Here is a 22,562-nt window from a genome sequence, read left to right on the forward strand (position 1 = left end):
TATTTGGTTGGTTATGTAATTCGATTAGTAATTGTTGTAAAATCTGATAGCAAAGGTACAAGATGACTCTAAAGTATGAACTTCACATCATCCTTTTGGCATTGAAAAAGGATAGCATTGTGGTGGTGTGTTTCTTAGGGCTATTTTTCATCATATCTTAACATGCAAATCATGAATACGATAAGCAATGAAATAGGCACTCTTGAGTGTCAGAATTGTAGAAATCTGTTATTTCATGCTGATTAGAGTAGGAAGTTGGATATGGTGTAGGGTATTGATACAACACATGTACCAATGAATGTATGAATGTAAAGAAAGGAGTTTACCTAGTGACTATTTTGTCATGCAGATATATATGGTAATTCACCCTTTGATAGAACTCAATGGGAAGAAAGAAGACCTTGGATCCTTTGGAAACTCAAAACTAACACATATATTGTTTGTTGCTATTCGGAAAACCTAACGGTTTCTCTGTACAAAAATTTTGTACAAGATCTGAACCTTTCCTAGCTACCATGTGTTCTTTTAAATTAAACTTGGATCGCCTGCGGAACTTAACACGTTTGATCCCAAGTTTAACTTATATATTCTTTTAGGTTTAGATTTGGATCTCCTGCGGAACTTAACACGTTCAATCCAAATCACCTAGGTCACAAAGTTGATTAAATATTAGTTTCCAAATTTGGCTTCCAGGACTGCATGGCGAGGCACATGACCTTCTTGGATATGGGAGCAACCACCACCGCCTAGATAAAGCCTTTTAAGGAAAGTTAATATTTAATTTCCTTAAATGATTCTAGGTTAACCAAAAAGAACAATCGAAGCACAAATTCGAAAAAAAAAAATAAAAAAACACAACATCGAAAACTAATTCGAAATCTAGAATCACATGCCTCTTGTATTTGGTATTTTTATAAAGAAATAAAACTAGTATGATGCGGAAAATAATTACTAGTTATACCTTTTTTTGTGAACTTTCAATGACCTCTTGATCTTCTACCTATTCCTCTTCTAAACTTGGACATTGTGTGGGCAATGATCTTCCGAGATGAGAACCACCAAGGCACCTTCTTCTTCCTTCCTTCAGGTTTCGGCCAAGCAAAAACTTCCAAAGGATGAAGAACTCTTTCCACCAACCAAGCTCCAAGGGATGCAAGAAACTAGCCTCCTTTCTCTCCTTTTCTCCAAGCTAGATCCGACCACTTCTATGTCTCCAAGAGGTGATGAAGTCTCGGCCACAAGAAGGAGAAGAGAAAAGGGGAAGGGGAAACTCTAGGGGCCGGCCACACCTAGGAAGAAAAGAGAGGAAGAAAAAGAATAGAGTTGTCTCTTATGAAGGCACCTCTACCCCCTCTTTTATAATCCTTGGTCTTGACAGATAAGAAAATTTTAATAAAAACTTCCTTAATTCCTTTGCCATGAAAAATAAAAAATTATTTAATTAAAAATAATTTTCTTTTCTTAATATCAATGGCTGACCACCTCCAATCCCCAAATCAAGGAAAGTTTTAATTAAAACTTCCTAATTTGTTTCCAGAAATTTATAAAAATTTCTCCAATAATTTTAATCCCTTCATGATTGGTTAATAAAAAGGAAATTTTATAAATTAAAATCTTTCTTTTAAACATGTGGACAATTTCTAAAAAGGAAAGTTATCTCTAAAAATTAAAATCTCCTTTCAATCTACAAATAAGGAAAGATATTAAATCTTTTCTTAATCTTTTGTAGAAACTAATAAAAGAGAATTTTTAATTTTTAAACTTTCTTTTAAATCATGAACATGATTAAAAGGAAAGTTTTTACCAAAATTAAAATCAACCTTTTAATCTACAAATAAGGAAAGAGATTTAGCTCTTCTCTTAATCTTTTGTAGAATCTTATAAAAAGAAAGATTTAAATTTTTAAACTCTCTTTTAAATCATGTTATCCACATAAGAAAAAATTTTAAAATTAAAATTCCTTTTTATTTAAATAGGGTCGGCCACCTAAGCTTGAGTTCAAGCTAGGGCCGGCCACATGAATTCACCCATGAACCAAGCCATGGCCAACCCTAGCTTGGTCTCCAAGCTAGCTTGGCCGACCCCTATAGGATGGGTAAGAAGGTGGGTATAGTACTCTATAATTAAGAGGCTAGGATAGGGACCGAGAGGAGGAATTTGTTTTGGTCTCCCGATAAAATTAAGCATCCCGTGTTCGCCCCGAACACACAACTTAATTTTATCAATAATAATTCATTTCACTAGAGAACTATTATTGAACTACCGCACCAATCCCAAATTACATTTTGGGCTCCTTCTTATTATGAGTGTGTTAGTCTCTCTGTGTTTAAGATGTCGAATGTCCACTAATTAAGTGAGTTACTGACAACTCATTTAATTAATACCTTAGTCCAAGAGTAGTACCACTCAACCTTATCGTCATGTCGGACTAAGTCCACCTGCAGGGTTTAACATGACAATCCTTATGAGCTCCTCTTGGGGACATTCTCAACCTAGATTACTAGGACACAGTTTCTTTCTATAATCGACAACACACACTATAAGTGATATCATTTTTCAACTTATCGAGCTTATTGATTTATCGAACTAAATCTCACCCATTAATAAATTAAAAAAATAAATATCAAATATATGTGTTTGTTATTATATTAGGATTAAGAGCACATACTTCCATAATAACTGAGGTCTTTGTTCCTTTATAAAGTCAGTATAAAAGAAACGACCTCTAATGATCCTACTCAATACACTCTAAGTGTAGTAGTGTAATTATATAGTTAAAATAAACTAATACCTAATTACACTACAACCTTCCAATGGTTTGTTCCTTTTCATCTTGGTCGTGAGCTACTGTTTATAATTTATAAGGTGTTGATAATATGATCATCTGTGTGTGACACCACACACCATGTTATCTATAATATAAATTAATTGAACAACTACATTTATCATAAATATAGACATTTGACCAATGTGTTTCTTATTTCTAGATAAATGTTTATACCAAAAGCTAGACTTTTAGTATACATCCTAACAATCTCCCACTTATACTAAAAGACTAAGCTGCTATATCTGCTGTCATACATCTGATTCCCAACTCTTCAACATGCCCATCAAAAGCTCTTGCCTTAAGTGGCTTAGTGAAAAGATCTATAGGTCATCATCTGATGCAATCTAGGCAGCAACAACTTCTCCTCGTTTATACGATTTCTCGTATTGGGTGGTACTTGCGCTCTATTGTGTTTACTTGCCTTATAGACTCATGGTTTCTTCGAGTTTACTACTGCACCACTATTATTACAATAATTTGTAATAATCTTTGGATAAACCAGAAATCATATCTAAGTCTATCTTGAGGTTATTAAGTCATTCAGCTTTTATGACTACCTCAGAGGCTTGCCATATACTCAGCTTCTATGGTGGAGTCCAGAAAAACACCTATGCTTATCACTCTTCCATAGTTATGACTTTTCCTCCTAAAGTAAACACAAAACCCCGAGGTTGACTTACTATTGTCCCTATTCGATTGGAAGTCAAAATCCGTACAACCCACAGGGACCAAATTAACTGACTTGTAAACTAGCATATAATCTCTAGTGCCTCTAAGGTACTTCAATATATGCTTTACTGCAGTCCAATGTCCTTGTCTAGGGTTACTTTGATATCTGCTAACTATGCCCTTGGCAAAACAGATTTTAGATCTCGTGTATAGCATACATTAGGCTTCCGACAGCCGAGGCATAAAGAACTGCCTTCATTTTCTTTATCTCCTTTGATGTCTACGGAGACATCTCTTTAGATAAAGTTACTCCATGCTCAAAAGGTAAGAAACCTTTCTTGGAGTTTTGCATGCTTAAAACGAGCAAGGATTTTTTCGATATATGAAGCTTCGGATAAGTAAAATATTCTTTTCTTGCGATCCCTTATCACTTTGATCCCAAGAATATATACATTCTCCCTAGTCCTTCATATCGAATTGTTTGGACAACCATACCCTTACTTCTGATAATACTTTGATATTGTTTCCAACTACCAAAAATGTTATCTACGTATAGTACAAGAAGTACCACTACGTTTCCATCACACTTTTTGTATATACAAGACTTATCTGGTTACTAAATAAATCCATAGGTCTGGATTACTTTGATGAACCGGATGTTCCAAGACCTTGAAGTTTTGCCTCAGTCCATAGACTGATTGAGCTTGCACACAAGATGCTCTTTGCCCTTTGCAATGAACCCTTCTGGTTGCTTTATATGAATGCTTTCTTTAAGACTTCCATTAAGGAATGCTGTCTTGACATCCACTTGCCAAATAGATAAAAGAATCCGGATAGACTTAAGCATGACTACCGGTGAAAAGGTTTCATTTTTCAACAAGCCTTGCTTTGAAAGTTTCTACCTTCCTGTCTATCTCTCTTTTCCTATTATAGACCTTTTTACACCCAATGACTTTTACACCATCTGGTGGTTCTACAAGCTTCCAGATTTTATTAGAATACATATATTCTAATTCTATTATTCATTACTCTTAGCCAAGATGCTGCATCTTTATCTTGGAGTGCTTCATCATATGTCCGGGATTAGTCTCATGTTCATTTGGGATCAAGTTCAAAAGACTCTCCCAAAACATGAATCTTTTAGGTTGTTTGACAACTCTCCCACTACGATTAGACACTGTCTATAATTGTGTATCAATTGTGATACGTGTTACAGTTTCTTGTGATATTTTATCTTGTACAGTTGGTACTAAATTAGACGTGTCCTTTATTAATTTTTTTAAGAACAAATTTACTTATGGGCTTGTGGTTTATTATATAGTCCTCTTATAAAAATCAGTCATTAATGCTAACAATGACCTTCTGATTTTTAAGACTATAAACCTACTTTTGTTTCTCTAGGATAACCCACAAACAAGTGAATTCCTATCCAACTTATCATTCTCTCTCTTCAGCATATGTGCTGGACTACCCGAATCCGAATATGCTTCAAAATAGGCTTAAGCCTATTCAACAATTCTATATGAGTAGAGAGTTCTGATTTTAGAAGGTACTATGTTCACTTTCTTTTTCAGAGTATATCCTTAAAATGAACTTGGTAATTTTCTGAATAACTCATCATCAATCTAATTATTTCCATAAGAGTCATATACGTTCTTTCTACTACACCATTCTGTTGGGGTGTACCAGGTGTAGTTAGTTGGGATTGAATCCCTACTTTTGATAAGTAACTCCTAAATTGTCCCAAGAGGTACTTGCCACTACGATCTTACCATAGTGACTTGATACTTTTACTTTAACGTTTCTCCGCATCAGCCTTGTACTCTTTGAACTAATCAAAGCACTTAATCTTGCGGCACATTAAGTAAATGTATTTGTATCTTGAATAATTGTCTATAAAATAGACGAAATATTCGATACTACCTCTTGTCTGGATAGTCATAGGATCACATAAATCAGAATGAACCAATTCCAACATATCTTTGGCTCCATACCCCTTAGACTTTAAAAGCCTCTTGGTTATTTTTTCTTCCAAATAAGACTCGTAGGTTGGAAAGATTTCCACTACTAATGAACCCAAAAGTTCATCAGCTACCAATGAATCCTACTCAAGTTAATATAACCTAGCCTTAGATGCCAAAGATATAATTGGTTCATTTCTGAAGGTTGCTTTCTCTTAAAGTTAGAAGATGTGTTACTAATTTCCATTTGTTGCTGTAACGCCCGAAAAATTCTCAAAACTGTTTTAGAAATATAGTATGATTTTTCTGGAATTTTTAGATATTTTTCCGGAATTTTCCGAGTAGCGGAAGTAGCAAAAACAATTAGGAAACGATAATGGCCTAGGCGGGAATCGAACCCGAGACCTATGGGTTGAGGGATAATGCTAGTAACCAGTGAACCCAGCAGGGCCGTGCTGAAAGGAAAGGGGAACAATTTAATTTATATTAGAGTTGGGCCTAGTTACCCACTTAATATAAATAAGAACTTAAGTTGGGGTTTGGTTTATTTTAAGTTGGTTCGGCAATTCCCCCTCACAAAAACCTCACGCCGATCCTCTCCAAACCCTCAACGCCGAACACCCCTCTTCCTCCTCCTCTCTCGGCGCCCAAGCCACAAGGGCTCTCGGATCACTTTCCGGCGAGGACTCCAACACGAAAAAGGTTCATCTCAGCGAGAGGAACGCGAAGACGTGAACGGATCGTCGAGAGGATCAGTTTTCCGGAAAACCTAGCGGATAGAATCGTAAGAAATTACGATCAAGAGGTAAGAAACCCCTCACCTGCAGTATAATAGCTATCGTTTGATTTTATGTGCATTAGTTTAGTTATATGCGTATGTTTTCGACACGTAGGGTGTATTTAACCTTCCTCACAGGTTTAGGGATTTAGTGAGTACCTTTAGATGGGCCGGACACGTCTTTTCTCCTTCAGTTGGAGGTTTAGATGTTGTTGGGTGCCTAAAGGTAGTCTCCCTAATAGAGAGGGGAGTTAAAGCACACTAAGTGTTCGATTAAATCACCAGCTTAGAAAAGAATGCACCTTAAGCATTTTAATAGCTCAGTTAAATGTATTAGAAGCATTTAAAAACAGTAAATCAGTTTGTGATAGCTTATATGGGACTACGGTCCAATGGGTGGGCTCCCACAGTCGCCTCTAGGTTCAGATAACCTAGCTCTAGGTTCAGATAACCTAGAAACAGCATGTTATATCAGTTAGCTATAGATATTAGTATTTTATTTTCAGTGGCACTGTACTGGATTAGATATCCATTGGGTTGGACTCCCACAGTCGTCCCTAGGTTCGGGACTTGCAACCCCGGGTCTAGTAGGGATGCGCGCACAGCAAGTACAGTTGCCGGGCCCAACAGCATGTTTATTATTTTCACTTATTATGTATTAGTTTCAAACTCAAAATCAGATATGCTAGTGGAGTTTGTTTTCAGTTACAGCTTTAGTTCCAGTTAGCTTAACTTATGATTAGCTTAGTGTTATTACTTGCTATGCCATGATTCCAGTGTATATGCCATGCTTATATGTTATGCCATTAGATTTCAAGATGCCATGGTTTAGCTTTTCAGTGCATGTTTTCAAATAGCATGATTTAAATCCATGATTGCATCGTTGCATGTTTTTGTGAGGTAGATGGTTTCTTACTAAGCTTTAAGCTTACAGATTCTATTTTCCTTATACTGCAGATAAGGGTAAAGGAAAGATGGACTAGCAGAGGAAGCTGGAGGGCAATGCGAAGATGGTGTGTGTGGCAGGAACTGGAATGAAAGATCTTAGGGATCTAACGAGCTTCATTTATACATTAGAACTCTTTAGCATTTACTTTCAGCACTTTCAGTTTATTAGTTTGATACTGTCGTTTTCATGCACGTTAAGTTGTTAAAATGTGTTTTAGTGAGTGAAATGCCATGAACCAGTTTAGAATTGCCACTACCTGTTATTAGAATAGTTTATTATGCAGTAGGTAGTTGTTGGATTGTATTTTGGCACACCGAGTCCGAAATCGAGTTCCGGCCGAATCAGACATCGATCGGTCTGCACCGATCGCTCGAGAGCATCGATCGGCCACCGACCGATCCAGGAGATAGAGATATCAGATCCTCCCGGATCGGCCACCGACCGATCCAAGACGATACAAGCCTCAAGAGATTAGTACGGATCGGTCCACCGACCGATCAGCTATACTGGATCGGCGCCGACCGATTCAGCTGCCGATCGGCCGACCGATCCAAAGACGACAAGAGCGAACCCATTCAGGTTTAAGGATCGGTCACCGACCGATCCAATGCCTTAGAGAGGCTCACCGATCGGTCTACCGACCGATCAGGCCATGGGTGGATCCAGCCAGGAACAGAAGCAATGAAGCTTCAGGATCGGACAGCAGACCGATCCAGGGTCTTGTGACCGTACCAGTATCAGTAGATCGGTCTGTAAGGCGATTAGTTTATAAGAATCAATTAGTTAGCAAAAATTTTAATTAGCCCAGCTTTCCGCACAGTATAGTTTAGCACAGTACAACTGTAGCGATTCGCCTTATAGCCTAGTAGTAGAAGGCGGGTCGTTACAGAGTGGTATCAGAGCAGTGTTCCATACTTCCTACACACACATCAGCATTGTACCTGCAGCTTCCAAGTAAGAATACCTCTACTCTCTTAATTGTTCTTGTTTATAGTTACAGTCCATGTTATATGCTTATTGCCGATTAGTACATGATAGTTTAAACATGATGTCAGAAATTATATAACTGTGATAGTATTAGTTATACATATGTTCTCTATGTCATTAGAAATGGCACGAGGACGCCCAGCTAGAAGGGCACTAGCTACTGAGCCCCAGCAAGAGGCAGGCAGTTCAGTGCCTCCTCCAGACCTTACAGCATTAGTGGCTCAGTTACAGCAGCAGCTAGCTGAACAGCAATACAGTCACCCCGGAACCGAATTTGACAACTCCGGTAGTCTTAGAGGTTCCACCAGCTCAGCCTACAGCACCAGCACCAGCACCAGCAGCCCCAGCAGCTGAGCCAAGGAAGGAAGCCTATCTAATCCAGTGGCAGCGAGTCAAGCCAGAGAACTTCTCAGGCACTAGTGAACCATGGGATGCTCAAGCCTGGTTCAAAACACTGGAGAGCACGATGGAGCTTCTGGACTGGCCAGAACACGAGAAGGTGAAGTGTGCCTCCTTCTGCTTGACAGGAGATGCACGCATGTGGTGGGAAAGAATCAGAACGAAGCGCCCAGTGAATCAGATGTCAGGGGGGGACTTCGAGAAGGAATTCTTTGAGGAGTTCTTTCACATGCGGGTTACAAACCGCCACTACGACGAGTTCACGGAGTTTCGTCAGGGCAACCTTTCAGTGGAGGAAGCCGTGAAGAAATTCAACAGGTTGGCTCGTCTATGTCCAGAGTTAGTCAGCACCGAGAAGGAACGAGTCCGGTTGATGCTCAAGATGCTGAGGCCCGAGATCGCAGTGAACGTGGCAGGTGGCATTCATAGGCCACAGACCACGGAGGAGCTAGTGAGCAGTGCCTTGACCACAGAGCATTACCAGAACAGCATGAAGCAACAGAAGCAAGTCTCCTCAGAGTCCAAAGGCCAAGGAAGCTCTCACACTCAGAAACAGCAGGGCCACAGCTCCAACTGGAAAGGGAACTCCAACAGCAAGCGCAAATCAGGGAGTGACCCAAGAGGAGGGCCATCTAGCAAGCGACCCAGTTATCCAAAGTGTGCTACTTGTGGGAAATTTCACCCAGGGGTTTGTCGCAAGGGCGCACGAGGATGCTTTGAATGTGGACAAGAAGGGCACATGGCCAAGCAGTGCCCGAACAAGGCCGGTCTTCCTCAGCCACAGCAGATTCAGTATGCAGGCCAGCCAGCTCAGTTATATCAGATGCAGGCCGCTCTAGAAGGCCCACATATCAGCCAGGGCAGATTAGAAGCCCCCCCAGCTATGGCGAATGCGAGGATCTACTCACTCACCAGAGAGGACGTAGCAAATGCCTCGACAGTCGTCACAGGTCAGATTAGCATTTTTCAGTATAGTGCTACTGTTCTATTTGATACTGGGGCAACCCATTCATATATAGCCAGGATGTTCTCCGAAAAATTAGAGGTACCCCCAGAGATACTCAGCGGTCAGTTTTTGACGGCGCTACCTTCAGGAGAGATCATCTCAGAGCAGTGTCGGTCATTATAGCAGCAGTGAGCTCTTTTGCGATCCGATAGTGCTAGAAATGACCGACTATGACGTTATCTTCGAATGGACTTTTTGGTCAAATACGGTGCCTCTATCGAGTGCCGTAAACAGAAAGTCACGTTCCAACCTGAAGCGGAAGCACAGTTCGAATTCGTCGGGGAACCAAGGAGAAAGGCCAAGAGGTTTCTCTCAGCTATGAAGGCACAGAAGTTACTGGATTCAGGATGCACGGGATTCTTAGCACACGTAGTCAGCACCAGTCAGGACAGGGACCAACAGCTAGCAGAGGTTCGAGTCGTTTGCGACTACCCAGCAGTCTTCCCTGAGGAGCTACCAGGCTTAGCACCAGACAGGGAGATTGAATTTGAGATAGAGCTCATCCCCGGCACAAATCCAATTTCCAAGGCACCGTACCGCATGGCTCCAGCAGAACTGAAGGAACTTCAGGAGCAACTACAGGAGCTTCTTGACAAAGGTTTCATACGCCCGAGTCACTCACCATGGGGAGCGCCTGTGTTGTTCGTGAAGAAGAAGGATGGAAGCATGCGACTGTGCATAGACTACAGATCACTGAACCAGGTCACAATCAAAAACAGGTATCCTCTTCCCAGAATAGATGACCTATTCGATCAGCTGAAGGGGGCATCAGTGTTCTCTAAGGTAGATCTCAGATCAGGTTATCATCAAGTAAAGGTTAAAGAAGGGGATATACCAAAGACAACATTCAGAACCAGATACGGACACTACGAGTTCGTGGTCATGCCCTTTGGCGTGACCAATGCTCCAGCTACATTCATGGATCTCATGAACAGAGTATTCAGGGAGTATTTAGATAAGTTTGTTATTATGTTTATCGATGACATTCTTATCTACTCAGGAACTCAGGAAGAACATGCAGAGCACCTGAAACTAGTATTGCAGACACTTCAGCAGAACCAGCTTTACGCCAAGTTCACGAAATGCGAATTTTGGCTAGACCAGGTGTCCTTTCTGGGTCACATCATCTCAAAGGATGGTATTATGGTGGATCCCAGCAAGATAGAAGCAGTAAGTAACTGGAAGCAGCCGAAGAACGCCAGTGAAATCAGGAGCTTTCTGGGATTAGCAGGATATTACAGGAAGTTTGTAGAGGATTTCTCCAGGGTAGCCTCCCCACTGACAGCTCTTACCAGAAAGAACAGGAAATTCCAGTGGATAGAGGACTGTGAGAACAGCTTCAGCAAAGGAGATTGACCAGTGCCCCTATTTTGGCTCTGCCAGATGACACCAGCAGCTTTGACATCTATAGTGATGCCTCTAAGTTGGGACTAGGAGCAGTACTGATGCAAAACGGCAAGGTGATTGCCTATGCCTCCAGACAACTCAAGGATTATGAGAAGAATTACCCTACTCATGACCTTGAGCTTGCAGCAGTAGTGTTCGCTCTCAAAATTTGGAGACATTACTTATATGGAGCTCAGTGCAGAGTGTATACAGATCATCAGAGTCTCAAGTACTTCTTCACTCGAAGGATCTGAATATGCGACAGCGCAGATGGCTTGAGCTGGTCAAGGACTACGATATAGACATCCTCTACCATCCGGGGAAAGCCAATAAGGTAGCAGATGCACTTAGCGGAAATCCAGTGCTACCTTATTGTCTCTGACCATGTCGCCGCCCCTACAGAAGGAGATCATGGATTTCGGTCTCGAGCTCATCGTGGGAGCTCTCTACTATGACCCTAGAGTCTACCTTGCTTGGTGATATTCAGTCAGATCGGGACCCCGAGATTCAGAGAATCAAGCAAGGGCTAGCAGTAATCGTAAAGTAGAGAATTCGAGTGTCCGATAGCGGGTGTTGTATTTTGGCGATGGACTACGTGTTCCGGAGGAGGAGCTAACGAGGATGATTTTAGATGAGGCTCACAGACTCCTTACGCGATGCATCCGTGCTCCACCAAAATGTATCAAGACCAAGAAACACTTTGGTGGCCCGGGTGAAGCGAGACATCGCCAGATATGTTAGCATCCGCCTCACCGCCGAGGGTCAAGGCGTAACATCACGACTGTGAGGAGTTCTGCACTATACAGATTCCGAATGGAAGTGGAGGATATCTCGATGGACTTCATAGTGGGGCTACCCAACCACAAATGGTTTTGATGCCATCTGGGTAATAGTTGACAGGTTGACTAAATCAGCCCACTTTCTAGCTATCAAGATATCCTACTCCATGGAGAAGCTAGCTCAGTTGTATCTCCAGGAGATCGTCAGACTACATGGAGTCCCACGAACCATCATTTCAGACAGAGACAGCAGATTTACATCACACTTCTGGAAGTGTGTTCAGTCAGCTATGGGCACCCAGTTAAAATTCAGCACAGCCTTCCATCCTCAGACAGATGGTCAGACGGAGCGAGTAAATCAGGTACTCGAAGATATGCTCCGAGCTTGTGCCCTAGATTTCAAGGGAAGTTGGTGCAAATATCTGAGTCTAGCAGAATTTGCATACAACAACAGTTATCAGGCCACTATCGGCATGGCTCCTTATGAGGCACTCTATGGGCGGAGGTGCAGATCACCAATCTGCTGGTATGAGAGTGGTGAACAGAAGGAACTAGAGCTTCAGACAGATCTAGTAGCAGATACCACAGCAGCCATACAGCAGATTCGCCAGAGGATAGAGACAGCACAGAGCCGTCAGAAGAGCTATGCCGATACACGACGCAGACCCCTAGAGTTTTCAGTTGGGGATACAGTTTTCCTCAGAGTAGCTCCTATGAAGGGAGTCATGCGTTTTGGGAAAAAGGGCAAGCTAGCTCCCAGATATATGGGACCATACCTTATCACGAAGAGAGTGGGCAAGGTAGCATATGAGCTAGAGCTACCTCAGGAGATGTCAGCTGTCCACAATGTATTTCATGTCTCTATGCTGAAGAAGCATATTCCAGACGCCACCCAGGTGATTGAGCCCCAGTTGGTACAGGTCCGTGATGATCTCAGCTATGACAGTCGGCCTATTCAGATAATGGACCGAGCAGTAAAAAAATTACGGAACAAGGAAGTACCATTAGTCAAAGTCAGCTGGCAAAATCACACAGCAGCAGAGGCGACTTGGGAGACAGAGTCCAGCATGAGACAGAAGTACCCAGAATTGTTCTAAGTTCGAGGACGAACTTTTTATAAGGTATGGGGGATTGTAACGCCCGAAAAATTCTCAAAACTGTTTTAGAAATATAGTATGATTTTTCTGGAATTTTTAGATATTTTTCCGGAATTTTCCGAGTAGCGGAAGTAGCAAAAACAATTAGGAAACGAAAATGGCCTAGGCGGGAATCGAACCCGAGACCTATGGGTTGAGGGATAATGCTAGTAACCAGTGAACCCAGCAGGGCCGTGCTGAAAGGAAAGGGGAACAATTTAATTTATATTAGAGTTGGGCCTAGTTACCCACTTAATATAAATAAGAACTTAAGTTGGGGTTTGGTTTATTTTAAGTTGGTTCGGCAATTCCCCCTCACAAAAACCTCACGCCGATCCTCTCCAAACCCTCAACGCCGAACACCCCTCTTCCTCCTCCTCTCTCGGCGCCCAAGCCACAAGGGCTCTCGGATCACTTTCCGGCGAGGACTCCAACACGAAAAAGGTTCATCTCAGCGAGAGGAACGCGAAGACGTGAACGGATCGTCGAGAGGATCAGTTTTCCGGAAAACCTAGCGGATAGAATCGTAAGAAATTACGATCAAGAGGTAAGAAACCCCTCACCTGCAGTATAATAGCTATCGTTTGATTTTATGTGCATTAGTTTAGTTATATGCGTATGTTTTCGACACGTAGGGTGTATTTAACCTTCCTCACAGGTTTAGGGATTTAGTGAGTACCTTTAGATGGGCCGGACACGTCTTTTCTCCTTCAGTTGGAGGTTTAGATGTTGTTGGGTGCCTAAAGGTAGTCTCCCTAATAGAGAGGGGAGTTAAAGCACACTAAGTGTTCGATTAAATCACCAGCTTAGAAAAGAATGCACCTTAAGCATTTTAATAGCTCAGTTAAATGTATTAGAAGCATTTAAAAACAGTAAATCAGTTTGTGATAGCTTATATGGGACTACGGTCCAATGGGTGGGCTCCCACAGTCGCCTCTAGGTTCAGATAACCTAGCTCTAGGTTCAGATAACCTAGAAACAGCATGTTATATCAGTTAGCTATAGATATTAGTATTTTATTTTCAGTGGCACTGTACTGGATTAGATATCCATTGGGTTGGACTCCCACAGTCGTCCCTAGGTTCAGACAACCTAGTAAACCCTGCTAAATTCGGGACTTGCAACCCCGGGTCTAGTAGGGATGCGCGCACAGCAAGTACAGTTGCCGGGCCCAACAGCATGTTTATTATTTTCACTTATTATGTATTAGTTTCAAACTCAAAATCAGATATGCTAGTGGAGTTTGTTTTCAGTTACAGCTTTAGTTCCAGTTAGCTTAACTTATGATTAGCTTAGTGTTATTACTTGCTATGCCATGATTCCAGTGTATATGCCATGCTTATATGTTATGCCATTAGATTTCAGTATGCCATGGTTTAGCTTTTCAGTGCATGTTTTCAAATAGCATGATTTAAATCCATGATTGCATCGTTGCATGTTTTTGTGAGGTAGATGGTTTCTTACTAAGCTTTAAGCTTACAGATTCTATTTTTCCTTATACTGCAGATAAGGGTAAAGGAAAGATGGACTAGCAGAGGAAGTCGGAGGGCAATGCAAAGATGGTGTGTGTGGCGGAACTGGAATGAAAGATCTTAGGGATCTAACGAGCTTCATTTATACATTAGAACTCTTTAGCATTTACTTTCAGCACTTTCAGTTTATTAGTTTGATACTGTCGTTTTCATGCACGTTAAGTTGTTAAAATGTGTTTTAGTGAGTGAAATGCCATGAACCAGTTTAGAATTGCCACTACCTGTTATTAGAATAGTTTATTATGCAGTAGGTAGTTGTTGGATTGTATTTTGGCACACCGAGTCCCGAAATCGAGTTCGGCCGAATCAGACATCGATCGGTCTCGCACCGATCGCTGCTCGAGAGGATCGGCCACCGACCGATCCAAAGGAGATAGAGATATCAGATCCTCTCGATCGGCCACCGACCGATCCAAAGACGATACAAGAGCCTCAAGAGATTAGTACCGGATCGGCCACCGACCGATCCAGTATACCGGATCGGCGCCGACCGATTCAGCCGCTGATCGGCTCGCCGACCGATCCAAAGACGGACAAGAGCGAACCCAGATTCGCTTTAAGGATCGGTCACCGACCGATCCAATGCAAGAGCATGAAAGCCACTGATCGGTCTACCGACCGATCAGGGCACTCCTGGATCGGTCTGTAGACCGATCCAGCCAGGAACAGAAGCAATGAAGCTTCAGGATTGGACAGCAGACCGATCCAGGGTCTTGTGACCGTACCAGTATCAGTAGATCGGTCTGTAAGGCGATTAGTTTATAAGAATCAATTAGTTAGCAAAAATTTTAATTAGCCCAGCTTTCCGCACAGTATAGTTTAGCACAGTACAACTGTAGCGATTCGCCTTATAGCCTAGTAGTAGAAGGCGGGTCGTTACAGTTGCATCGTGGGATTTATTGGATTTATAAATTGCCAACGTACCATAACAGATAACTTCCCTCTTTTTCTTAACAACTTTAAAAGAGACAGAATATCAAGTTCTTTGAATAGTTTAGAAACTGAAAACTAGTTCTTTCTAAACTTGGTACGTAAAGACAATTACTTAAAATCCATATTTTATTCTTATCAAAGGATAAACATCTCCCACTGCAACAGTTGCCACTTTTACAGCAGTGCCCATGTGGACGGTGTTTTTATTTTCATTTAGTTGTCGGGTTTCCTAGAACCCTGCAATGAATTGCGGACATAATTAATGACATCTGTATCTATACTCTAGGTTCTAGTAGATAACACCACTAAACATGTTTCAACTAATGAATTAAATACACTTACATTGTTCTTAGTTCTAAGAAGACAGTTTACCTTAATGTCCAAGTCATATTTCCAATCATTACAATTGGGACTACTAAGTCTTTTCTATAGTATAACAACTAGGGAATTGACAAACATTTTAAATCCTAAGAATCACAAAAATATTTGGTCAAGATCAATTCCTTAAAATCCCCATGAATTTTGTATGCCACGATAGTGTAGGTGTATACAAAATCAAAGAGGAGATTTTATCCATTAATTTTATTATCTCATCAACTTTACTTTATGACGAATAAAATTAATAGTTAATCTGTCTTTGATCAAATATTTGGTCAAAACTTTTGAATTTAAAATTAACATTGATTCCTCAAATAATATTATTTAAATTCACCAACACCTCAAACACCGTGAATTTTGTATGCCACGATAGTGTGGACGTATACAAAATTTAAACATTTGTAAGAGGAGGGTACCCATTAATTATCTTATCAATAAATCTTTATGACAAAATAAAATTACCTCAAACACCGTAAATTTTGTATGCCACGATAGTGTAAAATACCGGAAATAGGCGAATATTAATAAGGAAATTTTCCAGAATTTTTGGATATTTTTCGGAAATTTTTCGGAGCTCGTACGGACGAGTTAACGGGGATAAAAACAGGGCCAGAAAAGCTTGTTTAGGCTACCCTGTTTTAGCGAGGAAAAGTTGATTTATTTATTTATTTGTTTTTCTCTTTTTCCTTTTTCTGTTCTTCTTCCCTCACCCGACGCCGTGCCTATTTCTCCCGCGACGCCGTCTCCTGCCCTAACCGCTCCCAACCGGCACCGCAAAACCCCTCTCCTCTTCCCCTTTTTGCTTCCGCGACGATGAAGCCCTCTCTGCCGCCCCTCTCGCGCGCCGACAAGCCAAGGAAAAGCCCTATTGCTGACCGCCATGCCCTAGCCGGGCCAGCATGTGAGAGCCGGCAGCCGGTCTCCTCTCCTTTCCCGAGTACCTGCTATCGGCCCAGGGAAGCCCTCTACCCTAGCTATCTCCACCACCACTCGACTCCCTCTCGCCACTGGCTATTGCCGCCGTCGATCGGCCGGCACAGCCTAGAATTGCCGGCACCTCCTAGCATAGACGAGCCCTTGCCAATCTCCCAGACTCTAGCCTCTGCCTATCTCACGGTAGATCGCCGGTTGTCACCGCTCCACTGTCTCCTCTGCCCGAGCACCACAGTTGACGATCCTCTTCTTTCCCTCTTCTCTAGCACCGACAGCCGATCTCACCCGTTCCCTAGTTGAGATTTTGGAGGGCTGTGAGGAGGGTTTCCAGCAACAAGGTTCACCAGTGGTGAATCAATGAGGGAGCATCTAAGATTTGGGTGAGTTTGTTTGGATATGGTTGCTTGATTTCTAGGTTTGATATCTATGAGACTAAGCTGTTGCTGAGGTGTGATATCCGATCATGGTTCAAAAAAAAATTCAGGTGAGCTTATTTCTGTGATCTCTCTTTGAATTCCTATTGAGGATGATATGTTCATTACATATTTCCATTTGGGTTATTAGTTTACTTCTATATTAATTCAATTGGAGTATGTGATAGAATGATGAGATTTGATTTAGTGATTAATTTGAGAAAGTTAAGGAATTGTTCGATGGATTAAGGATGGATTAATTATCTAATTTGATTTGGATTGTTAGGTGGAATTAAATGAGAATACCTAACCGAATTAGGATTGAGTTTTGAGTTTAGCTAGTCGTTGCTTATAAGATTAGCTAAACTCTACATTAAATGATATACAGGACTTTAACGCGAGACGAGCATCTCGACGTCGGATTTGGATCGGATTGGACCCTTCTATTGGAGGCGGGTACCTTGACTTATCTTTTTGATATGTCTTGTTGATATGTCTAGTAGGTCATAACTTTTAGTAATAATTATGTTCGTCATTGTTTCGGTATGTCACTTTTGGATACCTTTTACATGCTTGTTTGCTCATCTGTTATGCATTTTATGCTAGTACCCACATGATTATATATATATATATGCTCAGAGGGGTAGTGACATACCATGCTTGTTATGTTCAGGACCTAGGTTTTTGATATCCTATCTGACCTGTGTACTTTAGATCTTCGTATTTGACCATCGATATTATGGTACTCATTTTATATATATGAATATGGTTATGCTGATCAGTTTATTGCTATGGTTAGTATCATGCATCATGATTGCATGCTGCGCGGTTGTCGGCTCCACTATGGTAGAGCACATCGCCAGTTACATGTACTGCACACACCACCACTCATGGATTAGTGGTATATCAGGCAGGTGTGTGGCGGTTCTACTGTTTGGCTCCGTTGGTCAGATGACTCAGCGTGGTAGCCGGCGGACAGTTCCGCTCTGTTTGGCTCCGCTGGCATTTAGTGTAGCAGCGTGGTAGCTGGCAGACGGTGGACTCTGTTTGGCTCCGTTGGTCAGGTGACTCAGCGTGGTAGCCGGCAGAGATACCTCCCCGTCATTGTGTACCGGGAGATGAGAGCATTGAGCTTCCCCATTTATGATTTGGGGTCAGAGGACAGGAGTACTCCGACAGCATCCCGTCCACTCAGTCACTCATAAGGTGTAGTGATGGTAGAGTGCACGATTGTCACAACCCTACCCACTCGGTCTCACCATTGTGTGTGAGATGACTGACTGGCGTCAGGGGTGACCAGGACGCATCATTGGCATCATACGCATTTATGCATTTACTGCTTGTGTTTGCTGCACTTATATGCTGCATTTGGATGGATGCATATGTTTGACATGCATACAGGATTTATGGCACTTCCGGTCTGACGACCTAATTATTCTGATAGGTGGCCCTGGTGAGTACAGTACTCTTCAGCCTTTTCTATTATGCATTACCTTCTTTTGGTAAGGATACTGTACTCCATACTTATTACTATTGGTTATAGTTTACTATACATGTCAACTAGGTATCTGCTGAGTTGTTGAACTCACCCCCATGGACACTATCTTTTTCAGGTACCAGGTTGTTTATGGAGTCGCTTGGAGTATCCTGTCTGCTGGTCCCCACGTCACAACAGAAGACTTATCAGTTTTACTTATGTTTTGTTTGTTTATGTATCAGTTTGTTTAGCTCTGTACTCCGATTTTATTTTTGGGAGTGTTGATGTTGTTATGTGGTATTTTGTATTGGATGTTGGTTGTGTAAGCCTAGCCGGCTAGCAGTTTTTGTGTGTTGGTTTGTATTTAGTTTCTGTCATTTTTCGTTGTGTTGGTTTTGTTCCAGCCGAGTGGGCTGATGATATATAACTGTGTGGTTGTGTATATATTCCAGCCGCATGTGGCTGATGTATATTGTGGATGTAGAAAATTGCAGATTGTCCGCCGTACAGGGGAGGTGCTGCCGAAATTTCTTCGGACAGGGACTTTCCCGGGGCGTGACAGATAGTGTGGACGTATACAAAATCAAACATTTGTAAGAGGAGTTTTAATTTTATTATCTTGTCAACCTATTTATTTGATAAATTAATAGTTGGTTTTCTTCGGTCACACAAATAATAGCAGTGACTCCGATGGGGAGGATACTATTAGACGTGCCTAAGTTTATACCATTACTTGACACTAAGTCCATTAATAAGATTGTGCCCCTTCCGATGTGGAAGATCACACCCTCTCAATTAACTTCCTATAGTCATCCAAAATGGAAGTTTAATCTAGTGATCCGCAAACAAGCTCATCCGATATGGAGGAAGACACTCTGAGCCAACGCATAAGCTTGTTGCATCAGTTATAAACCAGTAATGGAGACCGTGGAATTTATTAAAAAATAAATCCCTCTCCCACTTAGTTATTTAAAGTGAGGAATTTTGACTATGCTAGCCTACTTAACATGCATACTAACAAGCACACACAGCACAACACAAAAAGAAATAAATAGAAAAACTAATTTTCAACTATTATGACTTTTATCTATTGTTGTCCTCCATGTGTCGCCAACCCTAGCTGCTGCCATCTTTGGCCACCGCCACCGGGTCTAGTTGTTGCATCCATCTTGCATCTTATTCCGCTGCGCCTCTGGTCCTCAAAAGGTTCCACGCCTTGCAAGATTCGATCCGCGACATAAATAGAATTTTACATTTTTTGATCCTATATTCCTCGAAGGAATGTACATGTAAACTAGATCGAACATAAAATAAAATTTACATCCATCGATCCTATATTCCATAAAAGGAATGTACATGTAACTAGATCAAAAATAAAATCCTAATAAAATTAAATACAACCCCTGCTGTATTTTATAATTCAATCATACATATACAATAAAATGCCCTTAACATGTCCAAGGGTCCAATCACACACACAATATCTATAAGCCATAATAGTTGGATCCTGCATCCACAAAGTTAGCACATCCTACTATTATCCTGCCTAAATTATGTATGACATGTGCATAATTAAACTAATACCAAATACACAGAGGTAAAACCCTAGCTCTGATACCAATTGTTGGTTGCTACTCGGAAAACCTAACGGTTCCTCTGTACAAAAATTTTGTACAAGATCTGAACCTTTCCTAGCTACCATGTGTTCTTTTAAATTAAACTTGGATTGCCTGCGAAACTTAACACGTTTGATCCCAAGTTTAACTTATATATTCTTTTAGGTTCAGATTTGGATATCCTGCAGAACTTAACACGTTCAATCCAAATCATCTAGGTCACAAAGTTGATTAAATATTAGTTTCCAAATTTGGCTTCCAGGACTGCATGGCGAGGCACATGACCTTCTTAGATATGGGAGCAACCACCACCGCCTAGACAAAGCCTTTTAAGGAAAGTTAATATTTAATTTCCTTAAATGACTCTAGGTTAACCAAAAAGAATAATCGAAGCACAAGTTCGAAAAGAAAACAAAAGAACACAACATCGAAAACTAATTTGAAATCTAGAATCACATGCCTCTTATATTTGATATTTTTACAAAGAAATAAAATTAGTATGATGCGGAAAATAATTACTAGTTATACCTTTTTTTGTGAACTTTCAATGACCTCTTGATCTTCTACCGTATTCCTCTTCTAACCTCGGACATTGTGTGGGCAATGATCTTCCGAGATGAGAACCACCAAGGCACCTTCTTCTTACTTCCTTCAAGTTTCGGCCAAGCAAAAACTTCCAAAGGATGAAGAACTCTTTCCACCAACCAAGCTCCAAGAGATGCAAGAAACTAGCCTCCTTTCTCTCCTTTTCTCCAAGCTAGATCCGACCACTTCTATGTCTCCAAGAGGTGATGAAGTCTCGGCCACAAGAAGGAGAAGAGAAAAGGGGAAGGGGAAACTCTAGGGGTGTAACAACCCAATTTTCCCTATTTCGAGTTCTAAATGTCCTTAAAAATATTTGGAAATACTTTTAAAATATTCTAGAGATTTTTAGAAATTTTTAGAGTATTTTTATGTAATTTTTGGAGGTCGTTTAGTATGTTTTCAAAAAGAAAGAAATTTTGACAAAAACCGTTGAAGGCGAGGTTCGAACCTACGACCTCGGGTCGGACTGACCCAAGCAAAACCGGCCCAACCAGTTGAGCTACACGGTTTTGTTAACCTTATAAGGAGAGAATTAAGTTTATAGCATAGTTTTGATTAAACCCAAATATAAGAAAGGGAATTAGGTTTTGGATTTTCGGAAAACCAAAACATTTTCTCTCAAAAATCCCTCTCCTTCTCCCTCGTGACGGCGCCTTCTCTCTCGGCGGAAACGAAGAAGAAGCTAGGTTTTGGGTCTCCGGCGCCGGCGAAGCTTTCTTCCGGCCAGCCCTCACCCGTGGGTGGTCATCCTGACAGAGAAGAGCTCGCGGGCACAAGAAGAAGCCGGAAAATCTGCAAACCCGAGCCCTCCGAAAACCCTAAGAGCCTTCTCCTTCCTCCTTCTCGGTTGTAGTGCAAGAACAAGGGGTAAGTACTACTAACCTGCAGTAGGAGTTGTTCCGAGTTTCTTTATTTTCCTTTTTGATTTTTCCTTTGCTTCCGAGGCCTAGCATGAACCCTAGACTCTTAGTATTTGGCTGCACAACAAGATCGACCTTTCCTTTATACGAGCACAACATGTTAAGATTGAGAAATCGGGTTCTTTGTTCATTTTGAATTCAAAGCATGTTGTAAAGATTTTTTTTGGTTTCTTTTAGTTCTCTGCCGTGAGTCTTAAAGGAAGAAGATGATTTAGGTTAAGCATGTAGGATTGTTTTTGGTCACTGCAATGAATGGGTATGTGTAGTATTTTGGTTGCCAGTAGCAAATCCTTGAGTTTACTGTTTAGACTTTCCTGTGCTAACTCAATAAGCCTGATCAACCCTAATTTCCAACCGTATGATTAGCATCTCATATTGGGATTCTTGTTGGCTGTTATTTGAATGGGCACGACCGGCTCACATGGAGCCTGGCAGGTTTTGTCTTGGTTGCCAAGCAACGAGCTGGAGATGATCATGCTCTGTTTCGGGTAGACTGCAATGGTTTCTTGTGTATTGTTTAGAGTCTTTTTCATGACCAATACATTGCTATTATGTTGAGCTCAGATTGATATGAGTTGACTGCAGAATTTCCGAACAGATTAGAAGGAATAGGTTTAGGTGTAGAAGCAGAAGTTTTCATTGTTTTGTCTTTTGGAAGTGCATGTTTGCAATTATAGAAGTGCTTTAGTTAGTTTTTGTAGCTTTGCATTGCTTCGAATTAATGTAGACGGAAGGGTTCAGATTGATCTTGCTGTGACATCATGTTTCGGTTAAAACAAAAGTGCATGTTTTCAACCATGTTAATGTCCAAAGTAAAAGATAGATTTTACATATTACGAACATGATAAAAGGAGGCTTATATTCTATTTTTAAAGAAGTTAGATTCGCTTTCCTTTGT

This window comes from Zingiber officinale, chromosome 6A (assembly GCF_018446385.1).
Source record: "Zingiber officinale cultivar Zhangliang chromosome 6A, Zo_v1.1, whole genome shotgun sequence".
Lineage (NCBI taxonomy): Eukaryota > Viridiplantae > Streptophyta > Magnoliopsida > Zingiberales > Zingiberaceae > Zingiber > Zingiber officinale.